We start from the raw sequence: 8,147 nt of genomic DNA, 5'->3' as shown, positions 1-8,147 counted from the left end.
ATTTGGTTCCATAAAGCGATGGCTCTCCAAGGGGTCCGCTGTCCTTAATATGTAAGTGCTGTTTAAGAGTTCAGACGTTGTTTAGGGAACAAAACGTGGTCCTTCTATAACTTCATGCAAAAAAGATTTCCCTTTTTAAGTAAGCGAGTCATATGGAGAAAAAGGGATTCGACACTGATTGTACTATAATGGATAGTATATTACAATGGCAATGTGCAGTGAGATACACTGTATGTCCTAAAGTATCCATTTACATTTACATTTACAGCATTTAGCAGATGCTCTTATCCAGAACGACTTACAAAAGTGCTTTGCTATTTACCCAAGAAAAACCTCAGCTAGTTAGAATAGGCTAATAAATCAAAGATACCTCTAAGCTTTAGACATTACTAAGCAACGAGTCAATAAGGTGACCATAGTACTCTGCTATTCGTTCAAGTATTCTCAGAAGAGGAGGGTCTTCAGTCTGGGTTTGAAGACAGCGAGCGACTCGGCCGTTCGGACACCCAGGGGAAGCTCGTTTCACCACTTCGGTGCAGGACAGAAAAAAGCCTGGACGCTCGTCTTCTGCGGATTTTGAGGGATGGCGGGTCGAGCCGAGCCGTACTTGAATCTGGAAGGGCTCTTGGTGCGAATTGGCTTTTGACCATTGCCATCAAGTATGGAGGGGCTGGTCCTTTCTTGGCTTTGTAGGCCAGCATTAGGGTTTTGAATCTGATGCGGGAAGCAGCTACAGGAAGCCAGTATTCCAATTAATGTATTCAGCTACTGCAAGATGCAGCAGGTACTGAACTAGTACTTATATTATCTAGAAATCTATAGAAAAGTTTCAGCAATAGATTTGGTCGCTTCGGAGTAGCCAAATATGAGCATAAGGCCAACATGCCCAATGCCAAGCACTGGCTGGACAGGTACAGAGCCCCAGCATTGAGCTGTGCAGCAGTGGAAGCACCTTCAGATATCTACCAGACATCCAACATCAATTCCTGACTTCACTAATGCTCTTTTAGCTGAATCTTGCAGCATCACCTAAAGAATCCCTTGCAGCACCATTATTTTTAAGAGTGTAGTATAGCTGCTATATGGTTCACTGTATGGACAAAAGTATTGGGACACCTGCTCAATCATTGTGTCTTAAAAAGGTTTATCCTGCTTTTGCTGGAGTAACTGTCTCTGCTGTCCACAGAATTAAGTGACTAGAGGGCTGGTGAGGTCTGGATGTCGTATGATTACCACCCCACCTTATGCCCAACTATTCAACTCTTCCAAAAGTACTGGATTGAGCACCAAGCATCATTCCAGAGAACACAGTTCTTCCACAGCTCAATTCTGGGGGGCTTTATACCACTCCTGGCCCACGCCTGGCATTATGGAGTGTGGCCATGGCAGTATGGAGCCAATAGGTTCATGTTTATCTGCTCCAGAGAGACCTATTCTATTGGCAATACTTCTCTACAGGACTAGGCAAGTTGCATGCGTGCATTTGCACATCTGTGTCAGCAATCGGTGCAACTTAAAAATAGCTGAAGGCAATAATTAGAAGGGGTGTCCACAAACCTTTGGACATATAGTGTATACAAGCTGTATGGCCGCTGTATCTGTAAGATTCTGTAAGAGTCTGTGTGTGTGTGTGTGTGTGTGTGTGTGTGTAAAAGAGAGGCCACAGAAAGGTTGGGATGCAGACGGCACCGCTGACCCAGACTGCAGATTGTTCTGTTTCGCCGGGACCGAGGCCTCACACTCGTGCAAACACACACACACGCGCACGCACACACACACTCGTGTACACACACACCGCCCTGGCCCAGGTCATGTGTCATCAGCATTAATACTCCATTGTCTAAAGGGAGGGAGTTTGGCTGGAAACTTTCCTTGTCATGTGACTCCAGTCAGCACCCCATAGCCACCCCCCCACACACACACACAGTCCCCGGTACATCCCTCCTCCCCCCCTGCTGGCGCCTACACGGTTTGTTAGGGGTTGCCATAGGCCATCATGTGAGCTGGGTGCCATTTGCCAAACGCACACAAACTCACAAAAGCGGGGGGAACAAAAAACACACACACATTCGTGCACACACACATTCGCACACACACACGCAGATCAATCTCTCTTATTCATTTCATGTACGTATTAACTGGCGCACGGCCTGGCCTCTTTCATCAGGGTTGAATCAGAGAGCTAACGCTAATCACAACAATACACGGCATTATGCAGCTCTCACATCACAGGCCCGTGTGTGTGTGTGTGAGAGAGAAAGAGTGTGTGTGTGTGTGTGTGTGTCAGCTTGTCAGACACACAGCGCGGCAGTCACACCTCAGCATCGGCCACCTCCTTTGGCTCATAGCTCCCTCTCAATTTGGCCCGACTGCTGGGATAGACAGCAACAGGTTATTAAGGACAGTGAACGTTTATTAAAACTCAAACAGAAGACGGAACCTTTGTGGAACCATAGAAAACGTCAGAGACACCGAATTCTGGTTTCGCTCTTTTCTTTTTTGTGCAAAAACGTTCAAGAGAAAGAAAAAAAAAGGCTTATCTCTCTCTCTCTCTTTCTCTCTCTCTCGCGCACGCTCTCGCTCTCCTCCCTGTCTCCCTCCTTCTCTGGCTTCCTGCCAGCCGGTGTAACCAAAGACGATACCGGTTCTGCCCTTCTTAGAAAATTTAGGAAGCCATTAGCAACATCAAATCATTACTCTAGGAAAGAGGGGGAGAGAGCGAGAGAGACTGAGAGACAGAGAGAGAGAGCGCGAGAGCGCGAGAGGAAGATCAGGTTTCTCAGTGTTTTCATGCGGCCACTCCATTACAGTAATGTGCTGGGGCCCATTTAACTAATGCAGAAAAGCACATTGATACCCATAATAAACAGCATTACACAGTGAATTAGAGCCCAGGATGGCACAAATAGAAATGTGCTCACACACACACACTTACACACACTCACTTATACACACACTCTCACAAAGACAGACAGGAAAAGAACATGACAGAGAAAAATTTGCACCAAAAGTGCAAAAAATAATCCCATATAAAATAATAAACTAGAATTTCTTTCTTGTTTTGGGCTTAAAACTGAATTCCACCCAAACAAAGACTTGAATCTACCCCACAGGTCAAACGTACGAAGGCCAGCAGTGATTTCGACAGTTTCCAAAGTATTTTACAGTTAGGTCTATTAACTGCTTTAAGTTTTTCCAGAATATTCCACTGGCTTGCAGCCGTACAATGTCTTCAAAGCCTTCACAGTTTCCAGTTTTTCATTCTCCACAGCAGGGGTTTTCAGTTCCAGTCCTAGAGGGCTGCTGTCCAGCCCAGTTTGGTGATCTGCCTGTTGAAACACACTAATAGCCAGGTTTAGGCGGTGTGTTTGAGCAAGGAAATTACAAAGCTGTGCTGGACACTGCGCTGGTGATCGGAGAACGGCTGCTTTCGGAGAATCTTGCTCTACAAAACACTGCAGGAGAATCACTAATGGACATATGACTGGCTCTTATCTCTGAGAAATGGGACGTTTTTCCCTAAAACACAGGATGCTTCAAATGTTTGGTCTGCAGTGCGCAGAGGAACACATTTAGACCCTGTTAAGACCTGGTCAGTTCAGGTCAACTAGTATCTTGATTGTATCCTGATAAGATTTTGGCCACATGCATTTACACTTGCTGTCCAGTTAACCCGGCTAAAATCCGAGTGCTGTGTGGGAGAGAACATGCAAACCTAATTGTGCTGTGCTAAAAAAGATGGTTGCTGTTTTCATGCCATCCTGCATGATTTCACATACCATGATTGTCTTCATCATCATGCAGGTGTGGCTCGTGTACCCAGTGACGTACTGCATGTGGAGATGTTTGGGGTGGCTGCTGAATGTGTCTTGGAGTGACGCTGCTATGATGCATCTCAGACCACCTCCACCTGAAGTGGTTTGAGTGAGATCTGTTTTGAATGCATACTGGAATCATTTACACTATCCAGATATAACCCTGATACCAAGGTATACTGCTAAGGTCTAAATATAATGTGAATTTCTCTACTACAAAACGGGTTCTTTGTGGAACCAAAAAGTGGCTCCTCAAAGATAACGCTGTAACAACTGCCCATTCCATTCAGTCCATATGTGGAAATCACTGTTTCTCTGATATCACAAGCCTACCATCTTATATCCTATAAGAGTCTTAAGGCCAGAGCAGACCGACCAGACGAACACAAATGTTCATGATTGTCCGGAAATGTTTGGTCAAATTCAACATGTTCATTTCATGTTTGTTTGTGTTTGTCCTGACTCAGAACAGACTTTTCCACACGCAGCTGCGAACCCACTGAAACTACCACCGCTTACTAAAGGGAACTCCCTATAATGGGTGTTTTCCATCTTATATGAGGTGCAGCTAATGTTTTTAAAAAGCTGGTGGTGCTTCTCCATGTCCACGAACCATGTGAAGAAGATAAACCCTGGTTTGTCTGTATTTTTTCCAGTTTTTATTTAGTGATTCAGATTTTTTTTTTAAATATCCACTGGAGGAGCTTTATAAAGTGCGCAGTAGCGGGCTAACACATTTTCTTCCGACGTCAGGCAACATCTAAAATGATCAGACGATCGATCACTCGATGGGTTCAGTGAAAAACAGCAGGTGTATGCTTGTAATTTTCCCAGAGGAAAACAAAGACATGGTTGATCTGGAAGAGAGTAAACTCACAGAGGAGCCCCCACCCCACCCCACCCCACGAACAAGAGAATCACCCCAGGATCCTGTATAAATTTAATCTCGTCTGAATGCGCCTCAAAACATACAATTCTTCATCATTCAGCTATTTTAATTCAAATAATGAAGATCTGCTGTTTTGGTGGGTGGTGTTTGACCAGTGTTGCCTCTGACAGTTATTTCTCAGAACCAGCTGCCAACATTAGAGTGCTGGAGTTTGTCTCAGGACGTTTGGTGGGTGCGCTCTGGCCTTTACAGGTGCAATAACAGAAACAGCCTGTTTCATTTTTAATTAAGCTTAAAGAGTAAAGCCAGGTTAGGAAATGATTGTGAAAAAAAAAATTATTATTCATGAATTATTCTTGGAACATGAAGCTGCATAAAGGTTGGGAATCGGTCTCATGGTAAAATATAAATGAAAAAAAAAAATGTAAACGTAAGATATTGGTCTTTTAAGTTTAAGTTTAATTTGCATTTTATACGTCCTGCTTGTTTAAATTTGTTTTTAAAAAATATTATTAATCATAATTAATAACATTTTACCCCGTATAAGGTTACTGTTCCTTGTTCTTCTGAGTGTTTGCTATAACAACAGTAGTCTTCTTGAACCCTTTTAAGGTTCTAATGCTGGCTTGGGCTCAGATCCCATAATGGACGAGTAGCAAGCAACACCACCCTAAATGAAACCACGCAGACAACACACCCAATTCAATTACATACATCAACAAACAAACAGCCCTACATGCTTAATCATCTCTCTCTCTCTCTCTGTCTCTCTCTCTGTCTCTGTCTCTGACACACGTCTCATTCCCTCTGTCTTTCTCTATTTAACACCATCTTTGTTCATTCTCTCTCTCTCTCTCTCTCTTTCTCTAATTCTCACTCTCTCTCTCACCCCCCCATGTTAATCCAGTTCAAATGTAAACAGGCTTAGGTCTTCATTCCACACTTAAACCGTATCAGATGTATCAAAGCCGGAGCTCAGTGGCGTCCCTGGCTACAGCGAGGTCACGCTGCGGCTACACGGGGCCACACACCCAACTCAATTAGCCTGAGAGCCAGGCAGTCTGTCTGTCCAACACTACCAGTGTGTGTGTGTGTGTGTCCATGTGTAAGTGTGTGTATGTCTGTGTGTGTATTTGTGTAGTTGGGGATTGGACGGCTCAGAGCTCGTAATTGTGTGTGAACAAACGTGTGTTCCACTGTGTATGTTTGTGTGTATTGGGTTAATAGGTCAGACCGTGGTAAGGGGTGCATTCAAGTCTTAGGGTATGTGTGCATGTGTGTGTGTGTGTGTGTGTGTGTGTGTGTGTGTAAAGCCCTGTGTTAACAGCATGCCTCGGAAGAGCCTATAGCTTGATTAACCAAAACAAGAAAGATGTGAAGGGTTGCCTGTGGGTCACAGCTACATGTACCCACACAAAGAGAGATAGAGCGAGAGACACTCTGTGTCTATTCATAGAAGCAAACTTAATTTTACGTCTGGCTCCACCTTGTCTTCATATTTGTCATAATACACAAGTGCTAAATTGACTCCAGGCAGTGATTAATAACTCCAAAAGACGTAAGGTCCAACTGATGCAACTCTCTGCAAGATCTCATTAACATGTTCTACATTAGGACTGTCCCCTCGGATTTGACCAATCGACTAATCCACTGTAGTGTTCTTGATAGAGCAAGAGCTTGAACTAGGTTTTAATTTTGAGACCTATTGTTGAGTAAATGCTATAAATTATTCAGTCACTGGGTCTCCTAAGGGGCGCAGCCGTCTAGCCGTAGGTTCCATACTCGATGCTGCCACAGGAACCACAGGATTGTCTGCAATTGGCATCACTCTTTCTGGGTGGGTAGGACCCCCCCATCCCCCCCCCCATCACTCAGCATGATGACACTAGGCAGTGCAGGAATCTGTTAGTGGACGTAACAGAATTAGCAGTTGTGTTTTCCTTTAACATTTTCAGATGTTCAGAGTTTCATTTGACTCAAAAATGAAGAAAATCATAAAAAATAAAAAAAAATTAAGGTCCCTATAGACTGTCTACATAATCGTGTTATTTGTGTACAGGTTTAGTTGAACGAGGGGCGTGATTAATTGACTTTTAGACAAAAATCAGGCACTTCTGATTAACCAAGAAAGTCTGCCAGGGACATATTTATCTCTCTGTCTATCTGTCTGTCTGACTGTCTGGTCTACCTATATACCTGTCTGTCTGTCTACTTTCTTACATATCTATCTGTCTGTCTGTGTCTGTCTACCTGTCTGTTTGTCTATTAATTACTTACATATATAACTCTGTCTGTCTGTCTGTCTATCTATCTAAATATCCATTTCTCTGTCTAAAAATCAGGCCATCTGGTTGTCAGGGACATATTTATCTATCTCTGTCTATCTGTCTGTCTGGTCTATTTAGCTACCTGTCTATCAACTTACTTACATATCTATCCAACTGTCTGTCTGTCTATCTATCTATCTATCTATCTATCTATCTATTACTCTGTCTAAAAATCAGTCCGTCTGGTTGTCCGTCTATTTATCTCTCTGTCTATCTGTCTGTCTGACTTTCTGATCTATCTATATACCTGTCTGTCTGTCTACTTACTTACATACTGTATCTATCTGTCTGTCTGTGTCTGTCTACCTGTCTGTTTGTCCACTAATTACTTACATATATATCTCTCTGTCTGTCTGCCTGTACATCTATCTATCTATATGTCTAAAAATATATTTATCTATCCCTGTCTATCTGTCTGTCTGTCTGTTTGTCTGTCTGTATATCTACATAGACATGTATGTTTATCCTTATATTTAGTTAAAGGGTGAAGGATAATGTGTGAACCTGAGATCACAGAGATCAGGGATGTTCTCAGATTCGACACAGAATTCCTTTACTTCTTTAAATGAGCAAAATAGTCTAATTCGATCATGTGTGTGCTATTGCTGTGACTGCTGTGAGGGTTAAATCCCATAGACCTAAAGCACCAAGACAAATCACCAAACTGATAAACTGACATTGATACAAATAGAGACAATGGTTATCCAAAATGGTTCAAATGCCAATCCCTCGGCAATACTGTCTCTGTACTGTGGGAATGGACAGCTCCAAGGTGTCCCACTGACCGCTCCCAACCTGATAGTAATCACCTTAAAAATTCCCAAGAGGTCATTCACATCCCTGATCATTCCTAAAGCAGCTCCGGTGTGGCTATTGGGCTGCATGTATAAAACGGCAACAAAGAGGCCCTTTGAAATTCCCAAGTGTCAACTTGTCATGCAAAGGTGATTTCTATTGAACCAATGAGCCATGATTCTAATTTGAGAGCATCCCCATGTCTGTTTTCCCTCTCTCACACATACACACACATTCAAACATACACACACACATTAACACACCCTTGACCCTCAGAGACCTCCAAGCTCATTTTTCTTATTGGAGCACAAAAGTGTGGAT

Source organism: Salminus brasiliensis, chromosome 21 (genome assembly GCF_030463535.1).
Source record: "Salminus brasiliensis chromosome 21, fSalBra1.hap2, whole genome shotgun sequence".
Lineage (NCBI taxonomy): Eukaryota > Metazoa > Chordata > Actinopteri > Characiformes > Bryconidae > Salminus > Salminus brasiliensis.
The sequence above is the reverse complement of the archived record's forward strand: the minus strand, read 5'-3'. Positions refer to the sequence as shown.